Source organism: Arachis stenosperma, chromosome 2 (assembly GCF_014773155.1).
Source record: "Arachis stenosperma cultivar V10309 chromosome 2, arast.V10309.gnm1.PFL2, whole genome shotgun sequence".
NCBI lineage: Eukaryota > Viridiplantae > Streptophyta > Magnoliopsida > Fabales > Fabaceae > Arachis > Arachis stenosperma.
Window position 1 is genome coordinate 109,677,846 of NC_080378.1, and position 11,051 is coordinate 109,688,896.

An 11,051-nucleotide genomic window follows, 5' to 3' on the forward strand; every position below is an offset into this window, starting at 1 on the left:
ATCACTTGTGTCATCATACAATGCACATATCAACTTACCTCCCTTACCTCTTTCCGGCCTCCGGCCCAAAATTTACGGCCTCCGGCCCAATTTCACAATTTAAATGCATAAACCACAAATTAATACTCATTACCCAATACATCAAATTTTCAATACACCAAGCATACAAGGCCACACAATTCTCAACCCAATCATCAATTCACATTACATACCAACTATGCATATTAGCATCAACCATTTACACAATCCAAACTTAATCCTAGGGGCATCTAGCCTAGGAATTCTCATCACACCACACGGTACTTAAATGAAACTTAAACCGTACCTCTTGTAGCCAAATCAATTGAGTCTCTTCTTTGGAATTCTCCACCAACCTTAGCCCCAAGCCTCACCAAAGTTCCTCAAGCAACACCAATCTCCCAATTGTGCACCAAGATCATCAAATACACTAACATAACCAATATCACATACATACATCAACCTAGGGCTCGTAAAAATCACAAATCACAAGGGTTTGAGCACTTCTTACCTCAGCCCATATGAAGTAGGGATAGAACCCACTTGGAATCCATGTTGGAGTATCCCTAAACACCCAAAATCATAAGATTTCAACACTAACTACCCAAAAACGTGTAACAGAGGAGAATTTCGAAAACTGGGCAGAGATGAATGGAATACTCACCACAAAACTTAGATAGAAATGTAGAGGATGAGAAGAGCGACGCGTGGCCGCAAACGGCTCGTCAATCGGAGCTCCGTAGCTCAAGTTATGGTGGTTTGAAGATCAAAGAGAGTTAGGTTTTCTCTCTTCTCTTCTCTCCTTAATTCAGCGCCCCAACCCTTCTTTTTAGGGTAAAATGAGCTGAAATGCTCATAACTAATGTTTATATATGTTGGGTCTTGGGCCCACTTAGGCCCGGTTCACTTATTTTTGTCCGTTGGCCCAATTTTGGGCCAAAACCTTTAAGATTAGCGCTCCAAGTCGCACTTTAAATATTTCTACCTCCCCTAATCATAATTCCTCATTTCTTAATATTATTTACTCATAATCAATTTTCTCGGCTGCAGTACCTGACAGGTCTCAGCCGGTACTGCCGGTCAAAATTTCACTGCGCTCTTTTACGCAGAAAACTATGTCTTCCGACTCGGAAAAATTCACTGAATCCAAATATCATATTTAAATCATCAAATTCTAATTGCCAAATCTTCCAACCATATTCTCTCCTCCTTAACTTATTATTTAATTAAATTTCGGTTAGACCGGGTATTACACGATGAATTAATACAATTACCTTTGTTTTCCATTTAAACACGCTTGTTCCTATCTAAGATGTTCATTCGCGCTTAAACATGAAGAAGGTGATGATCCGTGACACTCATCACCTTCCTCAGATCCATGAACATGTGCCTGACAACCACCTCCGTTCTACATCAGATTGAATGAGCTTCTCTTAGATTCCTTAATCAGAATCTTCGTGGTATAAGCTAGAATTGATGGCGGCCACTCTTGAGGATCCGGAAAGTCTAAACCTTGTCTGTGGTATTCCGAGTAGGATTCAAGGATTGAATGGCTGTGACGAGCTTCAAACTCGCGATTGCTGGGCGTGATGACAAACGCAAAAGGATCAATGGATCCTATTCCAACATGATCGAGAACCAACAGCTGATTAGCCGTGCTGTGACAGAGCATCTGGACCGTTTTCACTGAGAGGATGGGAGGTAGCCACTGACAATGGTGACACCCTACATACAGCTTGCCATGAAAGGAGTCTTGCGTGTGGAAAAGGATTTCAAGGAAGAGTTGAAGTTCAAGGACAAAGCATCTCCAAAACTTCAGCATGTTCTTCATTAATAAAGTAACAATTACTTATTCCAAACACTTTTACTTCTTACAATTAAATCCAAATAACATTATTGACATCCTGACTAAGATTAATAAAATAAACATAGATTGCTTCAAACCAATAATCTCCGTGGGATCGACCCTTACTCACGTAAGGTATTACTTGGACGACCCAGTGCACTTGCTGGTTAGTTGTACGGATTGCAAATTTGTGCACCAAGTTTTTGGAGCCGTTGCCGGGGATTGTTGAGTTTGAACCATTGAAGGCTTATTTTATTTCTTAGATTAGGAATAATTTATTTTTGTTGTTATAGGGTCATTAAATTCTGATAGGATAATTTCTTTTTTTTTAAAAAATTTTTCAAAAAATATTAATTTTCTTTATCTATTTTAATCTTTTTCGTGAGTTTAGTGTCTTGTTCTAAGTTTGGTGTCAATTGCATATTTTGTATGCACTTGAAATTTTTTTTAAAATCAACATTGAAGTACTGCCCAATTTGTTGGAGCTTTAGTAGTTGTTCTTGATAATTGGGTATCTTCTTTAAAATCTTTTTCAAAAATAATTTTTCTTTGATTTTAATCTTGTGCCAAACTTTAAGTTTGGTGTTTTCTTATTGATCTTTCTTTAATTTTCTAAAATTTATCTTGGTTTTCTAAAAATTTTAAGTTTGGTGTTCTTTCTTTTGTTCTTGGTGTTCTTGTGAATCTTCAAGGTGTTCTTGAGTCTTTCTTATGTTTTGATCTTAAAATTTTTAAGTTTGGTGTTCCTTGGTGTTTTCCCTCCAAAATTTCGAAAATAAGGAGCATTAGATCTAAAAATTTTAAGACTTGTGTCTTTTATGTGTTTTCCTCTTTCATCATAAAATTCAAAATTCAAAAAAAATTTATCTTTTTCAAAAATATCTTAACCACTTTTTCTCTCCTCAAATTTTCAAAAATCTTCAAAAAAGTTTTCAAAATTTTAAATTTTAATTTTCTTTCCTTAGTTTATTTTTTTCGTTTTTTTTATTTTATTTTATTTTATTTTATTTTATTTTATTTTATTTTATTTCATTTTTTTATTTATTTTATTTTTATTTTTATTTTATAAATTAATTTTTTATAAAATAAATAATATCAACATACATATCATCTCCCTTGTTCTATCATGGAATTAAGTGGAAATGAACAGTCCAGGAGGACTCTGGGGTCATATGCTAACCCCACTACTGCTTCATATGGGAGTAGTATATGTATACCCTCCATTGGGAGTTAGTAGCTTTGAGTTGAATCCTCAGCTCATTATCATGGTGCAGCAAAGCTGCCAGTATTCCGGTCTTCCACATGAAGAACCTACAGAGTTTCTGGCACAATTTTTACAAATTGCTGACACAGTACATGATAAAGAAGTAGATCAGAATGTCTACAGATTATTACTATTTCCATTTGCTGTAAAAGATCAAGCTAAGAGGTGGTTAAATAACCAACCTAAGAACAGCATAAGGACATGGAAACAGCTGTCAGAAAAATTCCTGAATCACTATTTTCCTCCAAAACGGATAACACAGCTACGGCTAAGCATCCAAGGCTTCAAACAAGGAGATAATGAATCCCTTTATGATGCCTGGGAGAGATACAGATAGATGCTAAGAAAATGTCCCTCTGAAATGTTCTCAGAGTGGGTGCAATTAGACATCTTCTACTATGGACTTACAGAAAAAGCTCAGATTTCTCTAGATCACTCAGCTGGTGGATCTATACATATGAGAAAAACAATTGAAGAAGCTCAAGAGCTTATTGATACAGTTGCCAAAAATCAGTATCTGTACCTAAGCAGTGAATCTTCCATGAAAGAAGAAGCTAATACAGTAACTGCTGAACTCAGTCCTGTAGATCAGGCTAATGAATTCAATCAGCAGCTGGATTTTCTAGCTCAGTAGCTAGCCGAATTCAAGGAAATACTACAAGAAACAAGAATGGATAACAGGAATATGGAAGTACAGTTAAAGCAAACAAAAAAGCAACTGTCAAAACAAATAACAGAAGAATGCCAAGCAGTGCAATTAAGAAGTGGGAAAACATTAAATACCTCACTTCAAAATAGCAGGAAGCCAAGAAATGAACAAATGGCTACTCAAAATCCCTCTGAGGACAAGTAGAGCCCAGAGAGGAATAATGCTGGCGCTGAACGCCCAAACCATGCTCATTCCTGGTGTTCAACGCCAAAAACAAGCAATGATTTGGCGTTGAACACCCAAAGGGAGCATAGTTCTGGCGTTCAGACGCCAGAAACAGGTAAGGAGCTGGCGTCTAACGCCACTCCAGCTTCCACGCCTGGCATTCAAATGCTAGTGGGGGATCAGACATATATAAGTGCTGATAACAACCCTTCTAAAAAGGCTTCCCAACCCACTTCTGTAGGTAATAAACCTGCAGCAACTAAGGTTGAGGAATACAAAGCCAAAATGCCTTATCCTCAAAAACTCCGCCAAGCGGAACATGATAAGCAATTTGCCTGCTTTGCAGACTATCTCAGGACTCTTGAAATAAAGATTCCGTTTGCAGAAGCACTTGAGCAAATACCTTCTTATGCTAAGTTCATGAAAGAGATCTTAAGTCATAAGAAGGATTGGAGGGAAACTGAAAAAGTCTACCTCACTGAAGAATGCAGTGCAGTCATTCTAAAAAGCTTACCTGAGAAGCTTAAAGATCTTGGGAGCTTTATGATACCATGCACATTAGAGGGTACTTGTACCAAGCAAGCTTTATGTGATCTTGGGGCAAGTATCAACCTAATACCTGCATCTACTATCAGAAAGCTTGGTTTGGCTGAAGAAATCAAACCAACCAGGATATGTCTTCAACTTGCTGATGGCTCCAGTAATACCCATCAGGCGTGATTGAAGACATGATTGTCAAGGTTGGGCTATTTGCCTTTCTTACTGACTTTGTGGTACTGGAAATGGAGGAGCACAAGAGTGCAACTCTCATTCCAGGAAGACCTTTCCTAGCAACTGGCCGAACCCTCATTGACGTCCAAAAAGGGGAAATAACCTTGAGAGTCAATGAGGAGGAGTTCAAGTTGAATGTTGTCAAAGCTATGCAACATCCAGACACCCCAAATGACTGCATGAGTGTTGATCTTATTGACTCTTTGGTAAGAGAGGTCAACATGACTGAAAGTCTCGAATCAGAGCTAGAGGACATCTTTAAAGATGTTCAGCCTGATTTGGAGGAATCAGAGAAAATAATAGAACCTCTGAAAATCCTTCAAGAAGAGGAGAAACCTCCTAAACCCGAGCTCAAACCATTACCACCATCCCTGAAATACGCATTTCTAGGAGAAGGTGATACCTTTCCTATGATCATAAGCTCTACTTTAGAGCCACAAGAAGAGGAAGCACTAATTCAAGTGCTAAGGACACACAAGACAACTCTTGGGTGGTCCATCAGTGATCTTAAGGGCATTAGCCCAGCCAGATGCATGCACAAGATCCTATTGGAGGGTGACGCCAAGTGATGAGCGGATAATTTGTACGCTTTTTGGCATTGTTTTTAGTATGTTTTTAGTAGTTTTAGTTGAGTTCTTAGTATATTTTTATTAGTTTTTAGTTAAAATTCACTTTTCTGGACTTTACTATGAGTTTGTGTGTTTTTCTGTGATTTCAGGTATTTTCTGGCTGAAATTGAGGGACCTGAGCAAAAATCTGATTCAGAGACTGAAAAGGACTGCAGATGCTGTTGGATTCTGACCTCCCTGCACTCGAAGTAGATTTTCTGGAGCTAAAGAAGCCCAATTGGCGCGCTCTCAACGGCGTTGGAAAGTAGACATCCTGGGCTTTCCAGCAAATATGATAGTCCATACTTTGCCCAAGATTTGATGGCCCAAACCGGCGTTCAAGTCACCTACAGAAATTCCAGCGTTAAACGCCGGAACTGGCACCTGATTGGGAGTTAAACGCCCAAACTGGCATAAAAGCTGGCGTTTAACTCCAAGAGAAGTCTCTACACGAAAATGCTTCATTGCTCAGCCCAAGCACACACCAAGTGGGCCCGGAAGTGGATTTTATGTCATTTACTCATCTTTGTACACCTTAGGCTACTAGTTTTCTATAAGTAGGACCTTTTACTATTGTATTAGGGAGATCTTCGGATCGATAGAGAGTCTTTTGATCATGTTTGATGATTGAACTCACTCTGGGAGGCTGGCCATTCGGCCATGCCTAGACCTTGTTCTTATGTATTTTCAACGGTGGAGTTTCTACACACCATAGATTAAGGTGTGGAGCTCTGCTGTACCTCGAGTATTAATGCAATTCCTATTGTTCTTCCATTCAATTCCGCTTGTTCTTTTACCAAGATATCACTTGTTCTTCAACTTGATGAATGTGATGATCCGTGACACTCATCATCATTCTCACCTATGAATAAGGTGACTGACAACCATTCTTGTTCTACAAGCATTTGAGGCTTAGTGAATATCTCTTGGATTTCTGATTGCATGATGCATGGTTGATCGCCTGACAACCGAGTGCTCGCCTGACAAACGAGCCAACCATTCCGTGAGATCAGAGTCTTCGTGGTATAGGCAGGACCTGATGGCGGCATTCAGAGAATCCGGAAGGTCTAAACCTTGTCTGTGGTATTCTGAGTAGGATTCAATGATTGATGACTGTGACGTGCTTCAAACCCTGAGGGCGGGGCGTTAGTGACAGACGCAAAAGAATCACTGGATTCTATTCCGGCCTGATTGAGAACCGACAGATGAATTCCGCTATGACCGTGACAGGGGCATATGCAATCGCTTTCACTGAGAGGATGGGAGGTAGCCACTGACAATGGTGAAACCCTACACGAGCTTGCCATGGAAAGGAGTAGGAAGGATTGGATGAAGGCAGTAGGAAAGCAGAGAGACAGAAGGGAAGGCATCTTCATTCGCTTATCTGAAGCTCTCGCCAATGATATACATAAGTATCTCTATCTTTATCTTTTATGTTATTTTCGTTCATCACTATACCCATTGAGTCTGCCTGACTGAGATTTACAAGGTGACCATAGCTTGCTTCATACCACCAATCTCCGTGGGATCGACCCTTACTCGCGTAAGGTTTATTACTTGGACGACCCAGTGCACTTGCTGGTTAGTTGTGCGAAGTTGTGTTTATGCCATGGTATTGAGCACCAAGTCCTTGGAGCCATTACTAGGGATTGTTTGTGTTTTATTGATCACAATTTCGTGCACCAAGTTTTGGCGCCGTTGCCGGGGATTGTTCTTGTGTATGGACAACTGACGGTTCATCTTGTTGCTTAGATTAGGCATTATTTTTCGAAATTCTTGAAGATGAATTCTAGAGTTTCATGATGATTTGCTGAAATCTGGCTGGCTGTAAAGCCATGTCTAATTTCATTGGACCGAGGTTTCAACTTATCATCACAAGAGCTTGTTGATCTTGCTTTTGGAGCAGTGATCTGCTAAGGCTTGGCTGGCCTTTGGCCATGTCTAGTGTTTTGGACCGAAGCTTTCTTTGAAAGCTTGGCTGGCTGTGAAGCCATGTCTAATTCCTGGACCGGAGTCTTAGACTAGCATTGCACTGATTCCTGGAATTCTCATTAAGAATTTTGATATCTTTTTCCACTTAATTTTCGAAAATCAAAAAAAAAAATTTTTCACAAAATCATAAAAACCAAAAAATATTTGATGTTTCCTGCTTGAGTCTAGTGTTTCATCTTAAGTTTGGTGTCAATTGCATACATTCATTCATGTGTCTCAAGGATCTTCAAGTAATTCTTGATGATTTCTTACTCTGATCTTTGAATTCTCTTGACTTGAGTGTTTATGTGTCTCATATAGTGTCAGTAGTATACAAACTGCTAAGTTTGGTGTCTTGCATGCATTGTTGTTTGATTCTTGTTGCATCTTGATTATTAAAAATCCAAAAATATTTTTAATTTGTGTCTTTTCAAGTCAATAATACAAAGAATTGAAGATTCAGAACATACTGCAGAGGAATTATATAGAAAAAGCTGAGCATTCGAAAATGCCCAGTGAAGAAGGCAGACTGGCGTTTAAACGCCAGCCAGGGTACCTGGTTGGCGTTTAACGCCCAAAAAGGGTGCATTTTGGGAGTTAAACGCCAGAATGGATACCATTCTGGGCGTTAACGCCAGGATGGTGCTAGGGGGAAGATTTTGTTTTCAAATCAATTTTTTTCAAGTTTTCAAAGTTTTTCAAAATCAAATCTTTTTCAAATCATATCTTTTCAATCAAATGTTTTCAAAATCAATTCTTTCCTTTTTCAAAGATACTTACTAACAATTAATGATTTTGAACATCTCTAGTATATTGCCTTTTGTTGAGAAAGGCTTAAATGTTGAATCATATCTTTCTTGTTAGGCAAGACATAACTTTCAAAATCAAATCTTTTAAAATTGTTTTCAAATCAAATCTTTTTTTTTTAAAATTGTTTTCAAATCATATCTTTTCAATCACATTTTTTTAAAACCAATCATATCTCCTTAACTACATCTTTTTCAAAATAGTTTTCAATCAAATCTTTTTGATTTCTAATTTAAAAATCTTTTCAAAAATCACTTGATTCTTCTCCACTTTTATTTCGAAAATCAATTAGTGTTTTTCAAAAATGTTTTCAAAATATTTTAATTAATTTTCGAACAATTACTTCCCTCCTTCTCACATCCTTCTATTTATGGAGTACCACTCCTTCTCAATGCACAATTCGAACCTTATCTAAGTAAAGTTCAAATTCTTCTTCTCCTTCTTTTCTATTTCTCTTTTCCTCTGACACCTCAAGGAATCTCTATACTGTGACATAGAGGACTCCACATTTTCTTGTTCTCTTCTCTTTCATATGAGCAGGAGCAGAGACAAAGGCATTCTGGTTGAAGCTGACCCTGAACCCGAAAGGACCTTAAAGAGAAAGCTAAGAGAAGCCAAAGCACAACTCTCTTTAGAGGACCTGACCGAATTCTTCAAAGAAGACATGGCAGCCGAAAACAACAATAATGCAAAACAATGCAAGGAAGGTGCTGGGTGACTTACTGCACCTACTCCTGATTCTATGGGAGAAGCATCTCTATCCCTGCCATTGGAGCAAACACTTGAGCTTAAGCCTCAATTAGTTTTCTAATGCAACAGAATTGCAAGTTCCATGGATTCCTATGGAAGATCCTCATCAGTTCTTAGTGAATTCTTGCAAATCTGTGACACAGTCAAGACTAATGGGGTAGACCCTGAGGTCTATAGACTGATGCTATTCCCTTTTGCTGTAAGAGACAGAGCTAGATATGGTTGGACTCTCAACCTAAAGAAAGCCTGGACTCTTGGGAAAAGCTAGTCAATGCCTTCTTGGCAAAGTTCTTTCCACCACAAAGATGGAGTAAGCTTAGAGTGGAAGTCCAAACCTTCAGACAGAAGGATGGAGAGTCCCTCTATGAAGCTTGGGAAAGATACAAACAATTGATCAGAAAATGTCCTTCTGACATGCTTTCTGAATGGAGCATCATAGGTATTTTCTATGATGGTCTCTGAACTATCTAAGATGTCCTTGGATAGCTCTGCGGAGGATCTCTTCATCTGAAGAAGACGCCTACAGAGGCTCAAGAGCTAATTGAGATGGTTGCAAATAACCAATTCATGTACACTCTGAAAGGAATGTGAACAATGGAGTCAGAAGAAAGGGAGTTCTTGAGATTGACATTGAACGCTATTTTGGCTCAGAATAAAATATTGACTCAACAAGTCAATTTGATTCTCAAAGTCTGTCTGGAATGCAGAATGCACAAGCAGTACCAAGGAGGCTTCATCTGAGGAAGAAGCTTATGATCCTGAGAACCCTTCAATGGAAGAGGTGAATTACCTAGGAGAACCCTATGGTAACACCTATAATTCTTCATGGAGAAATCACCCAAATCTCTCATGGAAGAATCAAGAGAGACCTCAACAAGGTTTCATAATAATGGTGGAAGAAAAGGTTTAACAATGGCAACCTTTTCATCATCTTCTCAGCAACAGACAGAGAATCCTAAGCAGAACCCCTCTGACTTAGCAACCATGGTCTCTGATCTAATTAAAACCACTCAAAGTTTCATGAATGAAACAAGGTCCTCCATTAGAAATTTGGAAGGACAAGTGGGACAGCTGAGCAAGAAAGTTACTGAACTCCCTCCAAGTACTCTCCCAAGCAACACAGAAGAAAATCCAAAAGGAGAGTGCAAAGCCATAAACATGGCCGAATTTGGAGAGGATGGAGAGGCAGTGAACGCCACTGAGGAAGACCTCAATGGGCGTGCACTAGCCTCCAATGAGTTCCCCAATGAGGAACCATGGGAATCTGGGACTCAAAATGAGATCATAGAGATTCCATTGGACTTACTTCTGCCTTTGAGCTCTGATGAGTATTCTTCCTCTGAAGAGGGATGAGTATGTCACTGAAGAGCAAGTTGCTAAATACCTTGGAGAAATCATGAAGCTAAATGACAAGTTATTTGGAAATGAGACTTGGGAGGATGAACCTCCTTTGCTCACCAAAGAACTGGATGACTTGTCTAGGCAGAAATTACCTCAAAAGAGACAAGATCCTGGGAAGTTTTCCATACCTTGTACTATAGGCACCATGACCTTCAAGAAGGCTCTGTGTGACTTAGGGTCAAGTGTAAACCTCATGCCTCTCTCAGTAATGGAGAAGCTAAGAATCTTTGAGGTACAAGCTGCAGAATCTCATTAGAGATGCAGACAACTCAAGGAAACAAGCTCAGGACTTGTAGAGAATGTTTTGGTTAAGATTGAAGACCATTACATCCTACTGATTTCATAGTCCTAGAGACTGGGAAGTGCATGGATGAAACCATCATCCTTGGCAGACCCTTCTAGCCACAGCAAAGGTGTGATTGATGTTGATAGAGGTGAATTGATCATTCAAGTGAATGAAGAATCCTTTGTGTTTAAGGCTCAATGATATCCCTATCACCATGGAGAGGAAGCATGAAAAGCTTCTCTCAAATCAGAGTCAAAAAGAGCCTCACAGTCAACTCTAAGTTTGGTGTTGGGAGGCCGCAACCAAACTCTAAGTTTGGTGTTGAACCCCCACATTCAAACTCTAAGTTTGGTGTTGGGAGGTTCCAACATTGCTCTGAGTATCTGTGAGGCTCCATGAGAGCCCTCTGTCAAGCTACTGACATTAAAGAAGCGCTTGTTGGGAGGCAACCCAAT

General features: G+C 39.2%; 1 non-coding gene across 1 annotated transcript; it reads right to left on the reverse strand.

Annotated features, from left to right (window-relative positions):
• Positions 1 to 9,221: 9,221 nt before the first annotated feature.
• LOC130963840 (small nucleolar RNA R71) lies at positions 9,222 to 9,329 on the reverse strand. Its single transcript, XR_009079958.1, has one exon. It is a non-coding gene; the product is annotated as a small nucleolar RNA R71 (small nucleolar RNA).
• Positions 9,330 to 11,051: the final 1,722 nt, after the last annotated feature.